Source organism: Lissotriton vulgaris, chromosome 4_1 (assembly GCF_964263255.1).
Source record: "Lissotriton vulgaris chromosome 4_1, aLisVul1.2, whole genome shotgun sequence".
NCBI classification, from domain to species: Eukaryota; Metazoa; Chordata; class Amphibia; order Caudata; family Salamandridae; genus Lissotriton; species Lissotriton vulgaris.
Genome location: NC_141691.1, coordinates 1,202,723,884 through 1,202,742,709, shown reverse-complemented (window position 1 = coordinate 1,202,742,709; position 18,826 = coordinate 1,202,723,884). Strand labels below are relative to the sequence as shown.

General features: G+C 46.0%; 1 protein-coding gene across 1 annotated transcript in view; it reads left to right on the top strand.

Annotated features, from left to right (window-relative positions):
- The window catches only part of LOC147723041 (molybdenum cofactor sulfurase-like), a 1,924,377-nt gene that overhangs the window by 1,894,156 nt on the left and 11,395 nt on the right, over positions 1-18,826 (top strand). The window lies entirely within an intron of this gene.

Here is an 18,826-nt window from a genome sequence, read left to right as displayed (position 1 = left end):
GAATTCCGAAGCAACCACAGCTCAGAGACCACCCTACTCGCCGCCACAAATGACATCCGCACCCTCCTGGACCAAGGCCACTCCACAGCCCTCATCCTACTTGACCTATCAGCAGTCTTTGACACCGTCCCCCACCGCACACTAGTCGCCAGACTACACAACGCAGGCATACAAGGAACAGCCCTGGACTGGATCCGATCATTAGTCACCGGAAGAAGCCAAAGGATCAGACTCCCACCCTTCCTCTCTGACCCCATGAACATCACCTGCTGAGTTGCACAGGGTTCATCACTGAGCCTCACCCTCTTCAACATCTGCATGGCCCCCCTCGTAGCCATCGTCCGACAACACGGCCTCAACATCGTATCCTACACCAACGACACCCAGCTCATCCTCTCCCTCACCAAAGACCCCACCACTGCCAAACTCCACTTCGAGAAAGGAATGCAAGATGTTGCACTCTGGATGACCAACAGCTGCCTGAAGCTCAACGCAAAGAAGGCAGAAGTTCTCATCCTCATTACCACCCCTTCTGCATGGGTACAGTACTTAGTAGCTGACCGCCCTCGGAAGCCCACCTACCCCCTCAGACCACACCAAGAACCTCAGCATCGTACTTGACTCATCACTCACCATGAACCGACAGGTCAATACCGTCACCTCCAGCTGCTTCAACACCCGCTACATCCTCCGCAAGACCTTCAAGTGAATGCCCCCTGAGTCAAGGAAGAGAGTCACCCATGCAATCATCACCAGCAGACTGGATTATGGAAATGCACTCTACGCCGGCATCAACAAGTCCCTACTTCGCAAACTCCAGACAATACAGAACACCGCTGCCAGACTTGTCCTCAGCATCCCCCAACACGAGCACATCAGCCAACACCTACGAAGTCTCCACTGGCTCTCTCCGTGGAGAAAAGAGTCACTTTCAAAATCCTCACTCACACCTACAAATGCCTACACAACAACAAACCCAAATACCTCAACGACAGAATCAACTTCCATGTACCCAAATGAAACGTCTGATCTTCCAACCTCGCACTGGCCGAAACCCCACACATCCACAAAGCCAGAGCAGGCAGAAGATCCTTCTCTCACATTGCAGCCAAGACCTGGAATAAGCTACCAGCAGACGCGCCCCCTCCCTGAACACATCGAGGAAGACCCTCATGACCTTGCTCTTTGGCTAAGCAGATCTGCTGACTCCCAACCCACCCCGCCCCCCCTCCTCAGCGCCTTGAAACCCTCAGGGGTGAGTAGTGTCTTACAATTCCCTGATTGATTGATTGATTGATTGATTGATTGATTGATTGATTGATTGATTGATTGGTGTGCTGTGGAATTATGTGGATAGTAATTATATGGTATTAATCGATCGGAATAATGTAGAGTGTGATTGAGTCTTATGGAGCTTATTGAGTGGAATGGTATTGTGTGTTGTGGCATGTTGTGGAGTTGAATTATGTGGTGTGCTGTTAAATTTTGTGGCATGATGTGGGAATCTATGGTGTGGATTGGGAGTATATGGTGTGTTGTGGAACTGTGTTGTGTATTTGAAATGTGTTGTTTGCTGTGGAATTAAGCGGTGTGTATTGGGAATGTGTGGAGTTGAGTTGTGAGGCCTGGAACTGTGTGACAATAGATGTAATTATGATTATTGGAAGTATGTGTCATGGTGTGGAGGGCATTTATGTGGATTGCTGGTATGTGGCATAGAGTGCATTTATGTGGGGTGTGTTTATGTTGCATTGAGTAAAGTGTAGTTGTGTGGAGTGTAATTATGTTGTGTGATGTAGAATTGTGTGGTGCTGTGTGGAATTATGTGGGATAGTTTGGAGTAGTGTTATGTGGCATGGTGTGGATACTATTATATGGGCTGGAATTATGTGGCATGTTGCAAAGTTGAATTAATTTTGTGCAATACCAATAGGTTTTGCATTTGCGAGAGTTAGACCTATTAGCGTTGAAATGACAATTTATTTTTCCCATGTGTTATGGAGTGGAGGTATGTGTTATGGAGTGGATTCATATGTGTTGTTTTGGAGTGGATGTGTGTTGTGAAATTATGTGGCAAGGTGTGCAGTAGAATTATGTGGATAGTAATTATGTGGCTTTGAGTGTACGAGAATTATGTGGAGTGGGATTGTGTGTTGGAAAGACTGGAAAGCCTGGGGCAGTGTTAGTGGAACAGCAAACCCTGCTTAAATTGCAACTCACTGCAAAAGGTGAAAGCTGTGATACCTTTTAGTAAAAGTAAAACATGTCATGTTACCGCGTCTGATGTACTAGAATGGCTGGGACAGTGTTGGTAGCCTGGGATGTCCTGCTTAAAGTACAGCTCACTGCCACTGTAAAATTACAAAAAAACATCAGTAGGGCTGCATAATATGGCTCCTAATGCAAAGAATCTTTTAAAACTGCTGTTTGCTGCCATTCATGAAACACAAACTGTCACAAGGCGAAGTAACACTCCTAATGTGCTATATTGAAGGCAAACCATTCGAATAATGTACTAACATTTTGAAATATGATTTGTACCCCACTAGATTTGTGTGTGTTCTCTCCAAGCCACAAGACATGAACACAAGCACTCACCAAAAGTCATGTTTTGGACCAAGTTTCTGAAAGTACCGCAATTTGTCTTCAAGGCCTCCCTGGTTGACACAGAAACTTTTGCAAATTAATTCCCAAATATGCTTTTATCCTTAGTGAATGACTTAAAATTACATTTCCTTCATTTATTTATGCCATGTTTTTAGAAACATATCTATTTCGGTTTTTTGCCCAAATACAATATTATTGTATGCAATCATGATTTCACATTTATGGCCAGATGTAGGTGGCTAAATACCGGTCGATAACGCCGAAAATCAGTAAATTTCAGCATTACCGACCGGTATTTAGCCATGTGCGATGTAGGTATTACAGAACGGCATCAGTAATAAAGAATCAGTAAAAATAAGGAAGCCAGTTACAGATTCCTTATTTACCGATTGGTAGACAAAAATACCGAATCGGTAAATAAGGAATCGGTAAAAAATTGCAAATGCGATGTACCAAAAATCGGTAATACCGAATTTGCTGAAAATCGGTATTTAAGAATCGATAATTAGCACTGACTCAAAGCAGGTGATAATCAGGTGCACTGCATATAAACAGCCCCAAAATGCAACAGTGTGAACATAATGGCGGCCCTCTAAGTGATAGAAAGGTGTCTACGTTTGCGAGCAGCAGGAGTGAGGATCTGGAGACGGGAGGAGCACGTGTACAGACTGCATGTTACACTGTTACAACTGACTGAGGCTGAAATCCATGAGAGGTACAGGCTACACCCAAACACCATCCTGGACCTGATGTGGGACCTGCACCCCCTCCTGGAACACCAGACACCAAGGGCTCACGCAATACCCACTCATGTACAGGTGCTCTGTCGCCTGCAACTACTGGCATCTGGCAGTTACCACGGTGTGATAGCTGCGGCAGGTGGTATGTCACAGAGTTGCCTGTCCTGTTTCTTTAACTCCTTTTTGGATGCCATGATGCAGAGAATGCATCACTGCATATGCTTCCCCAGCACACAGGCGGAACTGCAGAAGACAAAGCTGGATTACTACCAAAAGGCACAGTTCCCACATGTAATAGGGTGCATTGATGGGACCCACATTCCAATCTGCCCATCTGCAGCTACAGAATACATATATTGCAACCACAAATCCACCCATTCCATCAACGTGCAGGTGATATGTGATGCAGACTACATTATTACTGGCATTGTGGTGAACTTTCCAGGGACTACCCAAGACTCCTACATATTCAGGAACAGTGGGATCTACACACGTCTGGCTGCTGGTGAATTCAGGGAGGGATACCTGCTAAGTAAATCAATGTGACACACCCGGACGTATACCTTGGATGAATGTATTGGTGACTCAAATTAATTACACTTTCTTTCCCATTTAGGTAACAGCGCATATGTTGTGCGGTCATTTATCCTAGCACCATAACTCAACCCATCCACCCCAAGTGAGAGGAGATACAATGTGGCACATAAAAGCACGCACAACGTTGTGGAGCTCACCTTTAGACTACTAAAAAGCAGGTTCCTTTGCCTCCACAAAAGTGGAGGTGCACGTCAGTACCGCCCCATCATCTGCTGCAAAATAATAGCAACATGTGCAATGCTGCATAACCTTGCCACAAAGAAAGGAACAGCAGTGGAACTAACTGACTCTAAGGACGAGGGTGAGGACTGTCCACAGCCAGAGCACAGTGCATCAGGTGTGGCAGCAGCACCGGATGGGAGACACAGACAGGCTGAGATAACACACAACTATTTCTGAGTAAGTAAGGAGACATAGCCAGTTACTGTATTTGAGTGATGGTGTTTAATGATCATAGCACACCACCAAGGTCAAAAGCAGTGTCCATACAAACATGGGTTACGTCACCCATTTCAGTGCTACCATATCATGGCTGTCTCTATGTCTTGTGCCCACGCGCTGTCCTGCCACTTTCCTTTGCCCCTCTGTCCGTAATGCCAGTCTGTCCAGAGCCAGCGCTGTGGCGTTCGCTGCACCTCCTGGACTCTGTGGGAGGGGGCGTGATGCTACTATGGCTAGTAGCCTCTTCACTCCCCCCCCCATCACCAGTAGTGGCCACCTTATCTGTTTGGAGCACTTCAAGTGCAGTGGTCACTGTGACCAGCCCCCTAGCCACATCACAACTGCAGTGTGCCATCTCCTCCTGCATGGCCACCGAGCATCTGCACATGAGAGAGGTTGCGGTGGACAGGCGGTTCACCTCCTTGTTGTAATTATAAAGTTTCTGCCTCTCCTTGCGCCTTGACAGACGGTCCTCGTCTAATTTGCTGCACATCAGCCTCACAGCCTCTGCAACGTCACTCATGTCCTCTGCAATGGTAGTGGTCATGGCACTGATGCCCTTCTCTTAGCGGTGCATGTGGGCATTCATGTGTGCCATCTCCCCCTGCACTGACCTTATTGCTCTTCCTTGCAGGCGCTGGACCTTCAGCATGTTATCTTCAAGCCCAGCAAACACACTGTCATCTTTTCCCTGGAAGTGAGGACTGGCTGCCCTTGCCCTGCGGCATCTGGAAGTTGTGTGGGCCCTCTCTGTGGGGGACTGTAATCCTGCCCTGTTGGCATCCTCAACCACTGTGGACTGTTGGCCCCCTGTGCTGTCCTCCTCGGACACCTCCATCTGCTGGAGGGTGGCCACTGCATGCCTCCTGCCTGTCGGTGGTGGTGGCTTTGATGGTGGCGGTGGTGTGGTGATGTTGGTAGTGGTGGTGGTGGTGGTGGTGGGTTGGTGTGCACTGTAGGTTACTGGACCTCCTCCTCTTGTCTCCTCTCTGTCTTGGGTGCCTTTCCTTCTCCCCTCAGCAACCCTGCGAGTTGGCTCGCCTGTGAAGACAGAATGTAGATATGCTCACTTATATGGCAGCAGTTGCATTGTAATAAATGTAATGCCTGGCAATCACACTGACTGTCCTCTGCTTGCTAATTGCTAATTGGTGTCACATGCCTTTGGGTTTGGTGGACTGACTGTTCTGACTTGTGTTACTTCTGACTTCATCTCCCTCCACCAGTTTGGTTGACCTGCTTCTGCCTCTCTGCCCTCCTCACCTTAGCAGTCTTTCTCAAATCATACCATCTTTTCTTCATGTCCTCGATGGAGCGCTGGGTGACACTGATGGCATTGATTTTCTCCTGTATTGCAAGCCAGATCTGCCTTTTTTGAGAGATTCTGACACGTGCAGGGACTGCTTTCCAAACAACCTATCATGGTCCTTGGTAACATCTTGAATGAGGACCTCCAGCTTCATCTCACTGAATTTCTGTTTTCTTTTCCTTTCACCTGCCTCCTTCTCCCTCTCCTGGTTTGCCATTTTGCTAGGTTTCTGTTGCAAAATTAAGTTGAGTTGCACCTGGCTTCTCTGCTCCCTGCCTCACAGTCAGCTCCAGATTCAGTGCAGCTGCTTGGGTGTGGCCACTTCCTCTTTGGGAGGTAATTGGGATGCACAGGTTTGGCTGATTCCACAATTACTGATTTTTTAAAATTACCGATTCGGTATTTACTGTTTCGGGATTGGGGATTCGGTGTTTACAATTCTGTAGTGGGGATTCGGTATTTATTTTTTACCGATCCATTCCGAGTCGCTATTTTTTTGCGATTTATACCAAATAGGTAATTTTTACCGATTCATTACGTACATCGGAAATACCGCGTCCTTAATAATGAATCGGTAAAATCCGCTATTTAGGGACTCGGTATTTCTGGATTACCTACATCTAGCCCTTAGAATTTAAGGGCCTGATTCACAGAACTAACTTAAGACAAAATACTAAACTTACTACCATTTTGGTATTCAGAGAAGACACTTACTCATTTTAGTATTCACAAAAGGCACTTACTCATTGATGAGTAAGTGCCTTCTGTGAATACCAAAATGAGTAAGTGCCTTCTGTGAATACCAAAATCCTAAACTTACTACCATTTTGGTATTCACAGAAGGCACTTACTCATTTTGGTATTCACAGAAGGCACTTACTCATTTTGGTATTCACGAAGGCACTTACTCATTTTAGTATTCACAAAAGGCACTTACTCATTGATGAGTAAGTGCCTTCTGTGAATACCAAAATGAGTAAGTGCCTTCTGTGAATACCAAAATGAGTAAGTGCCTTAGTGAATACCAAAATGAGTAAATGCCTTCTGTGAATACCAAAATGAGTAAGTGCCTTCCGTGACTACCAAAATGGAAGTAAGTTTATGATTTTGGTATTCACAGAAGGCATTTACTCATTTTGTTATTCACAAAGGCACTTACTCATTTTGATATTCACAGAAGGCACTTACTCATTGATGAGTAAGTGCCTTCTGTGAATACCAAAATGAGTAAGTGCCTTCTGTGAAAACCAAAATGAGTAAGTGCCTTCTGTGAATACCAAAATGGTAGGAAGTTTAGGATTTTGTCTTAAGTCAGTTCTGTGAATCGGGCCCCCAGGGGTGGCCTGGGAGGCTGCACTTTACCCCTCTGCTTCGAGTCTTAGGTAAGTAAGTAATGCTTTATTGTACATGGTTATTTAAAACCTTTACAATGTAGAAAAAAGTTCAGTTAATAAAACAAAGGTCAAATTCAAACATATTAAGACAATAAATCCTTCAGTAAAAAACATACTGAGACAGCAGCAACACAGTTAAAATAAATTATGATTTCAGTTAGTCAGGCTGTTTATCATGAGAAGATATGCAGAAAGTTAATCCTTGTTGCCGGCCGAGGGGTAATATAGTAAAGTGCCAGGGCAATAAGAACATTTTGTAAAGTGCCACTTCGATAAAAACATGTTTGTGTTAAAAAAGAGACAGTGATTAATTATGTTGACAGTTCAGGCTGTCCCTGTAATATGATCAGTGCTATTCAGTATAGTTCAAAGTGGCTGTTTGCTTTCGGCATTGTCCTCTACCTAGTGAGAATCATGGCTTGGCAGATGGCAACATGAGGCTTGGGTAAAATTCAGGGACCTTGGTTTTGGCCCTTCTGCTTGAGTTGGACCAAGAGATGCGGCTTATTATTCATCCTCGCCAAATGTCTGGCGCATGCTCGACCTTAGTGCGAGTGCACTTTGGAACTCGTTACTCGAGGGGCTGGTGCGATTAACTGCGGTGCGGTGTTCCTGAGCGTTCTCAGCAGATGGGTAGGTGGAAGCTGGATAGTCCATCTGTTGGAAACATATCCGTTTGCATCTTAATTGGGCTGCTAGAATGCTTCTATCTAGGTGCTACTACTGTTTTTCCTGATGGTTAAAGCAGTAAACTTTGGGGCCTGTCAAATTCCCTGCCAGGACTGCGCTCTCCCAAAGTTGGTTTGTGGATGCTTAGGAGTAACTCGACGCCCCTCATGCCGACATAATGCAGCCTATTTCTTTGCCAGTGCCAGTTGGTGTTTGGTCTTTGGGAGTCAGAGTGAATTTGATCCTCTCGTCCTTCATGGTACTGCTAGGTTTTTTGGTTATCCTTCAGCATTTTGAGGCAGGTTTCAAGGAGTTTTACCATTTGACAGCTCAGTTGGATGTCATCGCCTTTGAAGCAGGCAAGCGCCACTTGCCTGCAGGTCCGTATCCTGTGGTTGTTGAGTATTGGTCTCAAGAAAGAGTGACTTTCTTGAATGAGTTTGCTGCAGATGGCAATGAGATGTATTGTGTTTTCTTTGCCATTCCCACAAAGTCGGCATGTCATTGGTAGCTGCAGCCGTAACCATGGTGGTAGGTGAGCCGCTGACGGCAGTAGCCCTAGGCGGATTTTCAGGAACTTTTGTTTTTTTGGAGAAGCCAGTCTGTACTTGTGGCGTGGGCTTGATGTGCGATTGAACTGTAAGCCAGCCGTGAGCACGCTTTATCAAGGCGGCTTTGTCCTGCAACAGTGATTCTTTTCGGACTGTCTTATTGACCACCTTTTTGAAGCCTGCTGGTGAGCCTGGTAGTTCTCATAGTTGCCGTAAGCCGAAATGATCAATAGCGGCCTCCAAGTACAGCCTTGCCAGGCAAGTTTCATTTTCTTGAAGTTCCTTCCACAGGAGAGCATTTAAAGTTTTCGGATCTCCCCTGCTTACTTTGTGCCAGCTTTATATGTAGGTTCCTTTACGTGCCAGCTCTTCTTTTGGTAGCCCAAATTCTAGTCTAATCTGGGCGTGCGATGTATACCTAGGAAGGCCAAAGATCATGCGTAGCGCCTTTGCTACCATTCCATCTGTTGAGGGAGCGCCCCTCCCCCTCATCACTTCGCTGCCGTAAGTGATGGCTGAAATGAATTTTTCCTGGATCACCTTCATGAGGAGTAGTAAGCTTTGCCCAGAGACCGCGTTTTTTGAGTTTCTAAGTTCCACCGCAACCATTAGCCCTCTCCTTTTTATGGCGTCACGTTGGGGCTTGAAGCTGCTCTTGCAGTCTATGATGACCCTCAAGTATCTATATTCACAGACCGTTTCCAGCTTCCTTGATGCCAAGAGCCAATTCCGTGTTATTTTCTTTTTGGAGAGATTAATGCACATAACTTTAGATTTTTCGCTATTGATGCTAAGCCTATTAGCAGCAGAATATCTTGACGTAATTTCCAGCAGCTTCTGTAGGCCTACAAGGGTCCGGCTAATAAGTAACAGGTCGTCTGCATAAAAGAGGTTCGACAGCTGGGAGCCCCCCAGTTTTGGTGCGTGCGAATTGCATTCATTTAGCAGCGTTGATAGCACTCCCATGAAAAAATTAAAATCAGCCCTGAGGAAGTCACAGGGCTTTTACCCTTTCAGCGACAAAACACGTTAGCTTGTTGAGGCTAAAAATTTACACAACTGGACAAAAGATCAAAAAAGAATAAAAAGACACCTGCTAACTTTTGATTGTTGTTAATGTCATTATGTATTAGCGTGTGCTGGAGGTATGCTTGTACATGGTTATTCTGTGTCTTGGAGCTGTAATTTTTGCAAGCAGATGGAATCAGGTAAAAGGACAGCAGCCCATGAGTCTCGGCTGAAGGCTTTTTTTAAACCTGTTAGCCAGTGCCAGGTGGCCTGGGAGGCTGCACTTGACCTCTCTGCTTCTGGTCTTAGGGGCTACAGTGGGCACCAGTACCAGCCCCATGATGCCCTAAGCATGTGGTGAAAGGCCTTCTGCAAAAGAGTATGCACATGGTGCCATAAAAATGCAGCATCAATAGAGAGTAACCCTCTCGGCTGTGTGCAAAGAGTCGGCCTTTCATTTAAAGTCAGAAAGAAAGAAAATAGAGTGAAGAAACCTAAGGGAGGGCTTCTTCCTGACTGAGAGCCCTGCAGAATGTATTTTGTGAGCCCCGGCACACACACCCCTATTTTTCAGAATCAGGGTCCGGTTGGGCCACCAATCAGCCAGAGCAATCTCCACTGTACTCCTCCAAGGAGCATGCTTCAACATTGTACCGTGGCAAATGCAGCCCCTGGAACAATACGGTGCTTTCCAGTACCATGGCAGATGCACCCCTCAAATACCACTGTGCTTTCTGGTACCATGATAAACACACCTCAGGAATAATGTGGTGCTACCCATAGCATGGCAGATGCACCCCTGGAATAATGCAGTTCTTTGGTACCATGAAAGACACACCCAAATATTTGTATACCTGCCTTATCAATGAAATTTTGTCACAGAAAAACAGGATCACTATTGGTGTTTCCGCTGAAGAACTTCGTTTCAAAAAGTAGAAACTAAACAATTCTTAAACAATGGTACATTCGAACGTGAAGTTGTTGTGAATTCCGTTGACTGTCTCTTTCCAAAATATGCCTTAGCTCCCCAGACCGACTCATGTAACAACAAGAGCCGAGAAATACACCAGGGTAGGCAATTTCAGCTGGAGAAGCAAGGGGAAGGAGGGACAGCTGGAAGACAAAGAATGGGGCACTAGAAGAATTAGAACGGTCACAAAACATGTAAGTGGGGAACAGAAAGTGGGTGAAATGAAAGAACAAAACAGAACAACAAGCAGCAATAGGGTATACAGTGGCATAGCATTGGCCCCTGCAGTGAGAGAGGATTCGAGCTCCAGGGTGCCCCTTCTGCACAGTACTAGGTTTGAGAGCCACCGGTTGAGTCCAGAGGGGGGCCCTTCCATGTCCCTTGCAGCGGACCCCTCAAGTTTTTTTACCCCACTGGGGGAATTAGGTCGGCCAATTGGCAACCTGGAAGACATGGTGGGGGCGGGCAAGCAGTGTTGTGGGAGGGAATTGAGGAGACTGGTGAAGGTGTGCACTGGGACAGGAATAACATACGGCATGCAACAAGCTCAAAGCAGAGTGACTGAAAGGAACAAGGAGTCCCTGAAAAACAACCCATAAAGATGAAAGCATATATACATGCAATAATAGAAATGTACAGTCAAGAAAAAGAAACACAAAGACCTCTTCTGCGTGAGTGCAGTGCAGAAAACAGAAGCATGATACTGTCCCAGATTAATGGAGGGCTGTGGCGATGCCATTAAGTCCTAGATTTGCACATGATCCTTTTATTGGCTTGAGCAGCAGTAGTTTCCAAATTAACTGCCTTTTAATCACAAGCAGCTTCTTTTCTCGTTTAGAAGATTTGCTGTATAAATTCACCTATGTATTCAGTCCAGCTGCCAATACTGATGTGCAAATCAGGTCACCTTTTATGATGTTATTTTCATTTTGGGATTGCTGGTGGCCAGGGGTGCTGTTTACCTTTCCTTCAGTGCTGGGATGACCCACAACTATTTCTTCATGCGTAGCTGCTGTGAGACTGGCACTCTTGACAGTCAGGAATGCTGGGGCGGCACAATCTCAAGCACATATATTGGCTTCTAAGCGCCGCAGTGTGACAGTTTCAATTTGGTAATGCTTGTGGCAAGAGGTGCTTTTTTACTTTCCGTACATTATCAGCGCCTTGAACATTAAATAATTGTGGGTTTCTAACGCGCTAGAATCGACTCCCGAAGGAGTATCTCTGCGCAGTAGACCGCTGGGGAACCCGTCCTGGCTTTCCCAGTGAGATGGTCCCTACTGGGTATCTCCAAGGTGAAACAAGGCATCCCCGGCGTATGTTGGGGGCCGTTGTGGAGATGAGGCAAGCTAATGCCCAGAGTTGCCGAGTGTGATCCCTGGTTAGAGTAGGCACCGAGGTGAGAATTATCGAGTCCGCTGACCCTGATCCACGACCCTGCCCTGTCGGTAATGGAACCGTGGTCCCGGGCCGTCCTCTGCTCCCGGGTCTACCGCCTCTAACCAGTGAGCCACACCACTCCACTAATTCTGTGTGAAAGCTAAAGTTCACCTTGCAAAATAATGTTATTTAATATTGTTTGCGTGGAGACAGCTTTGTCAGGGTCGAATAAATAATGGTTGCCTGACTGGGAGTCGGCATGGCAACATGGGTGATGTTTATTATACAAACTCCATCACTTGTTTGTTTAGTTAGAGCAGCATTTCACTGGCACTGAGAGGGGTGCCCCATGCCGGAAATCAAGCCCAGCTGATTCCTGTTTACCTCCTATGAGGGATCAAGCCCAGCTCTCCACCAAGACAGGCTACCAATGACACGTACCCAAAGATATCATGGAAGTTAAATCACCCTACAGGGATTCTGGAAGATTTACCCACCCTAGGCACACTAGAATAGGTAGCATTAGGAAGGGGTCCAAAATATAACTGTACCCATATGCGAACATATATTCTCTGTTACAGCACACTGGTTGAATTGCTTCTCGTCATCACCATGCTTGTAATACTGATCACAATATTCTGTTTCCTTATACTGGTTATTGCAGCTCACATATTTTACACAAGAATCATAATGCTTCAATAAATATTGAAATGTCATGTTGTGTATTTCTTGTGCATCTCTTAGGGTATACATAAGTTACCAAATAAAAAGGTACTAGATCTGTTTCCTCGATTTCCTTGGGTAGTCAAGGTTGTAATGTTCTGAGATTACACATTCTACCTGATACCTTGCCAGGCTATGGGTACAGATGGTGCACTGGGAGCTAGAAGGATTAAGGCCAAAATATCCTAATGGTGTGCATAGAATTAGTCTTGCACAGCTTAGACATTTATGTTGTGTTCGATATAAGCTGTACGACATTGGTCCCACGTTGGGCAATTTAGTGCCTAAGTAGACCCATTCCTATTGATTCACCTGATGTATTGGCAATCATCTTGGTGCCCCTGTCAGGGCTGCCACTAAAAGTATTTAATATGTACAATCAAGTGGTAGCATGAAATGCAGAGACTGGCATGCTTAATGTGATAGAATCAGGTCTCTTTGAGAAAAAGAGGAACTTTGGCTGCAATCCACTCATGCCTTGCAGCCAGGGGTCTGAAGCCAGATAGGATCCCCAATGATTTATATAATGTCAACCAACAAGTGTGGGGGCCATACATTAATTTTCTATTAAATGCAATACTTTCTGGCGTGAAAATCCCTGTATCGTGGAAGTTAACTGAGATTATCCCAATCTTCAAGAAGGGGGCCAGAGCAATCCTGGGAACTACAGGCCCATTAACTTGATTGACTCTCTTCAAAAGAGTTTGTGTAAACAGGTACTTGTTCACCTCCAGGAGTGGATCAAGGAAAATTATGTATTGTCTGACTTACACACAGGTTTTAGAAATAAAGTAATTACCACTGATCAGGTTTTTCAATTCATTTGCATTTTCTGAAAAAGTGGCAGTAATCAACAGGGGCAAACTATATGTTGCCTTTGTTGTTTAAGGGACGCTTTTGATTTGGTTCCTAGTGGTAAACTTTGGAGGCTCCTAGAAACAATGGGCATTCTTGAAAATTTACTGGATATCTTGGTGCGATTACACTCGGAAAACTTTGCCCAAGTAAAATGGGGGATGATGGGCAATTGACTGAGCCCAGTAGGGTCAATAATGTAGTCAGGCAGCGGTGTATCCTTGCCTCCACCCAGTTTTCCCTGTATAATAATAGGGTGGTGGATTATCTGAATAGTGATGGGTGGGATGCCCCTAAAGTTGGAGGGTGCCTGCCCTTCTGTTTGCAGCTGTAGGAAAGTAGGATCTTCTTCTTCTGACTAGCCTGACTGAGATCCTGCTAATCAGGACCCCAGTCCATCTGCTTTCTCCTAAAACTGTTCTGTATGCACTTATGTACACCCCAGATTGGATACGGGAGTACCCTTGTCAGTCCCTAGTATATAGTACTCATGTACCCAGGGCATAGTTACCTCAGCGCTCTCCCCTGGGCTGAGCATGTATTATGGCACCCCTGACAGACCATTCAAAATGGAACTACAGGCCTGCCATTGCAGCCTAGCTAAGTTGATACATGCACCACATACAAAAGATATAGGTGTACCATATCTAAGGGTCACTGCACCTAGAACCAAGCACCCTGCCCTCAGGATTGTAAAGGCCCGCTATAGGGGTGACTTATAGGTTTTAAGTGAGAACGTGCCCCTGCATGAGCAGGACACCCCTGCAGCCTACGGAGTCCATTCTCTCTGGTTGTCAGTGAAGCAACCATGTACTAATGTAGAGGGGCATTACCTGAAAGCATGATGACCATCTCAAAATCAGCTGCAATGAACCTTATCATGTTTGTTGTCGACCATGTTGGAATCATACCCCCACACTGTTACCGGTGTGGGAGTTATGATTCCACTCACCGGGAGAACCCTCCATTAGGCTCTCAGTGTTCCGGGTACCATCCTTCTAGTCCCAGACAGCACAAAATGGTTGTTGCCAACCAGACACACATTTCTGCCCTCCTGCGGCTGAGCAAAGCTCGAGCAGGGGATGGCAGGACAATAGGCATCCTGTCACAGGGAGGTGTGACCACCTCCCAGACAGGATTTAGTGTATTAGGGCTGGGTGGGTGCACTTGCAAGCACCTGAAAGTCTGCATGAGGGGCACATTTGGTGTCCCTTTGCATAGACCAGTTCAAACCAGTCCTAGGAACTGTTGGCCCCCGCTCTGGAGCGAAACTGAACAAAGACATGGGAGTAACCTCCCCCCTGTCCAGACCCTACCCTGGGAGGGTCCCCTGAATCTTCCCAACCCACTCCTAAGAGAACCTAAGGGCTTACCTAGCTGTAGGTTCCTGGATTCATCGTGGACAAGATTCAGAACTGAAACCACTGCACTTTGATGGTCTGGGCACTCTGAACTTCACTGGACGTCGTTTGGGCCTGACTTCCTATCCCTTTCAATCTGCTGCCTCATCTGTGCCCGTGCTCCATTCAGAATCCGTGTAGGGCCTGTGAAGCATCCAAGACATCTGAAGATAATCTCCCTTGGAGTGAAGAAGTCACTTTCATGCATTCACAAGCACTGCAACACTGCTGACCTGTCTGCTGATCCCGAGCTCCTACGGACTCCGAAGGGTTCAACAATAAAGGAGGTGGGTTTCTACTCCCATGAGGTCCGAGTTGTCCTCTCACCTAAATTGAGGCCAGAAACCCTTGTGGGGCTGCAATACTGAACTCCTGTGCACTGCGTACTTTTACAAGTGCAAATGCATGTTGACAATTCTGCAGCAAGTGCATTGGGCTCCAAGTAACCCCAACCTCTGGCAACTTGTCCTGCAAAGGTCTTCAATCACTTCACACCTTGCGCTCCAAGGCCTGTTGTTTTGTAAAGCTGCCCGAGGTCCTCCTGTTACTCCAGTGTCTTCGACCTGTGGGTCCTGTGAAGGGTCATCGTCTTTGGGCTCTACCAATTGCCCTGGGCTTGCCCTGACTCCCCTACTTGTGGTGAGTCTCCTGGATCTTGCTGATCCTTTTACTGCAACTTCGTGACTTCCTGCATGGGTTGCTTTTGCCAAGGCTTGTTGGTGCTCCCACCAGACACCGACCCTTCAGCACTCAACCTCCTTTATAGGACAGCTCGTATTTGGCTCCTGGTCATCCTCAGCGTCACCTGGCCTCCACAGCTCCAGAGTCAAGGTCATCAACATCTATCCTGAAGCACCCCACATCAGTGGGTATTCATCTACCAAGCCCCTAGTCACTCTGAAGTGACCCGGACTCTGTCCCCTCTTCTTTCAGGTACTCCTCATCAAGAATCCACTTTGGATTCCTACAGACATTTCCTCCTCTTCCAGCAGTAGCACTTTCCAGAAGTCCTCCACTGGGTTCGACGGCTATTTCCGACGCCACTTCATACCTATGAACCCTGCTTCTCTGGGATAGGTCACTTGGCTACCATGGTATCCACGGTATCTGTCTTCCACTGGGTTTCCTCAGGGTCCAGTGGGGAAAGGTCCTTAATCTTTAAAAATCTAACTGCAACTTGCATATAGACTTGTCCAAAGCACGCCGTCTTATTCACACACTGCCCGCACTCTCCATGGGGTCTAAATAGCCAGTAGGTATTCGGCAATGGAAAAGACCACTACTCTACTTGTATCACCACTAATTAATCTAAAGTCTTTTATGTGCTGCCTAGCACCAATATTTATGAATAGGTGGACTATCCACTTTGCCCGTAAGCTAAAATAAAACGGGCAACAAAATAAAATGTGGGACAATGTTTCAGGCACCCCTAAGCCTTATTCACTTCCAATTTGCTACAAAACATTTTGGTTGGAAGGGTTTGCTGTCTAAATTGGAGATACATTTTTTTGTGCAAGAGGACAAATAATTTCACCAATTGTTGGTTCATACCATGAGCAGGGTTTGATACCCATATATTCAAATGATCATGATCCCTTGCACCTAGTCAGAATTTTCACGGCTATGAACTCCCAGTAATTTTTTTAACTCTAGCTCTGGGAATACAGCACATCTCCTCTGGTGATGTCCAAAAGCTCTCCAGACCCAGATTCCCTAAATGGGCTTTAATTAACCTCAACCAAGGAATCTTATTCAATTTATAGTAACTCATCCCCCTTTATATTTTATTACCTTTGTTATTTAGGGCCCGAAACACAAACTGCATTTTGTACTACTTAAAGTAGTGCTCAAGTACTACTTACTACAAAAACGAATTGTGGTCTCCACCTTTGCCTCCCTATATTTTCTGCATGGAGATCTTTACCAGAGTTGGAGTCTCTTGGGAGAATAACACATGAATTAAGGGACCATTGTAACTTGGAGCCATCATGGTCTTCCCCAGGTAACTAGGACTCAGCGCCAGGACACCCTAGGGTAGCAGTGCGCTTTATAAGTTTAATAACATAACACATCCCATCACCGGCACAAGCAGTTAAGAACTGGTGCATGTGATGCAATGAAAATGAATCGGTTGGCTGGCAAATGTTGCAGGAGATCAAGGAAGCCGATTTCTTTGTAATGCTCATAAAAATACTGATTCCTCTAATCTAACGTATCTGCTGTATTGAAGTAACCATGACCCTCGTATTACTGAGACTTGGCTGCTGCTTTATTCTTCATGTGAGGCAACCAAATTACACTCTTGCGGTCGTGGAAAGCCGCCACTGCTCATGTTTTTGGATTTCAACCAAAGAGGAGGTTAACAAACTGTGGAGAGGAAGATTCTGTTTTAAGTTAAAAAAAATCTGGTTGCATCAGGGTCCTCATTATGTCAAGGGCATACTGGCTCTGTTGTGCCACTGTGCTCCTTTAAGCAGGTGGAATGGATGAAAACAGGGACAGTGTGCCCTATTATAGAAAATGCTGCTCTGAGGGCAGTGAGGAACACATGCCATCCTTAGGGGTAGTACATTAGTGAAAGGTGGACCAGATGTTTGAATTGGCCCTTTCTCTTTCCATATTGCAAGTGGCATTCCAGTCTGCTTTACAAAGGAGGACAAATGGTACCCCTGAGACAGTTGAGGTGGGTGACTTCACCTGCCAAGAGAGCGCATCTGGGGGGGGGGGGGATCCATGAGATCCTCTCTGGACGATGCAGGATTCACCCACTGTGGCGGAGTCCTTAACCCACCTAGCCAAAGTGTTTTCCTCAGCTGCATTGGGATCACACCCCTATGTAAATGATGGAATGCCCTGTTAGGATAGCAGTAATTCTAATTGTGTACCAGTGCTGTCTATCACAGAAGCAGCTGTACAAGTATCTGCAGACTTTCTGTAATTCCAAAGTGCTCTGAGGGTGTAGAAATCAGGTGCACACACAAATTGCACCACCGTGGCGCTTTAGGTAATCCAGCCCTAAAATAGCTCTAAAAAAATGACACCGGAAGCACAAAGGATATATTTAAATTTACTTTGCATTGTTGTGAAAGTACTTGATGGGATGGGGCCAACATGTGTGCAGATTCTTTACTTCCTGCACAACTAATCGCATATCGAGATTGAGCAAGGCTCACCCTTTCACTCAATACAGATTGCACTAAAATAAGGATGGAAGGAGATCAAAATTGGCAGGAAGGATGTCTTGGATTTCATACAAACTTCAAACACATAAAGTCCTTCAGTTTTTCTGAAATGTTCCCAGTTCCTAACATATCTCACGGAAAATCTGCAGGAAGGCAGATGTTGAATATATATATATATATATTACCTACTGGCGGTCGCCAGTAGGTAGTTATAGTTAGGATTATTTTGTATAGGAAATTCGCAACATTCTATTGGGAATAACTTTGGCGCCGATTGAGGAATCTGCCTGAAATTTTCCTGAAATTTGCCTCCCGGCGCTCCGCTCCTTCCCCTGTAAGTTTGGGGGGGATTCGTCAAGCGGGGGCCGAGATAAAAGGAGGGTCCCAAAACGTGTTTTCCCAATGTTAAATTCCATAGGGCGGTTGGACTCACTTTTAGCCCGGAACGGCTGAATGGATTTCCACCAAACTTGGCAAAATTGTAGGGACTGGTAGCCCGATGTGCCTTTGCTATGTCTCAAGATATGTGCTCCAGTGGATTTTGAGTAATTTAGGTTCAAAAAAATATATATATCTATAAGCACGCCCCGGTACGCGCACCGGGGCGCGTACCAGCGCGCTACGCGAGTTCGACGCGGAAAGCTGATTGGCTCTTGGGTGTCTGTCAACATTCCAAACAGTCCGGAGCCGCCGCCATCTTGTGTCTCGGTAGTATCCCGTAGCCGCGTCCGCGTGATACGCACGGCGTAAGCGCATCCCGGAAGCACTCGAGCGCATACGATCGCGCTACGTAACCATCCGACGCGCCCCGGGGCCTGAGCTTTGCAAACATTTTTTACTAGATCATAAATGGTTGAGGGGTGGCTGGTTGGGGCTCCACTGTTTGAAGAATAGGGTGATTGGAGGGACTGTTCTGTGGCTTGAACTAATTATTGTTACTGCATCGGGAACCTGCGGAGCGTGACGGATTACTCCAACAGTTGTTAGTAAAGTACATGGA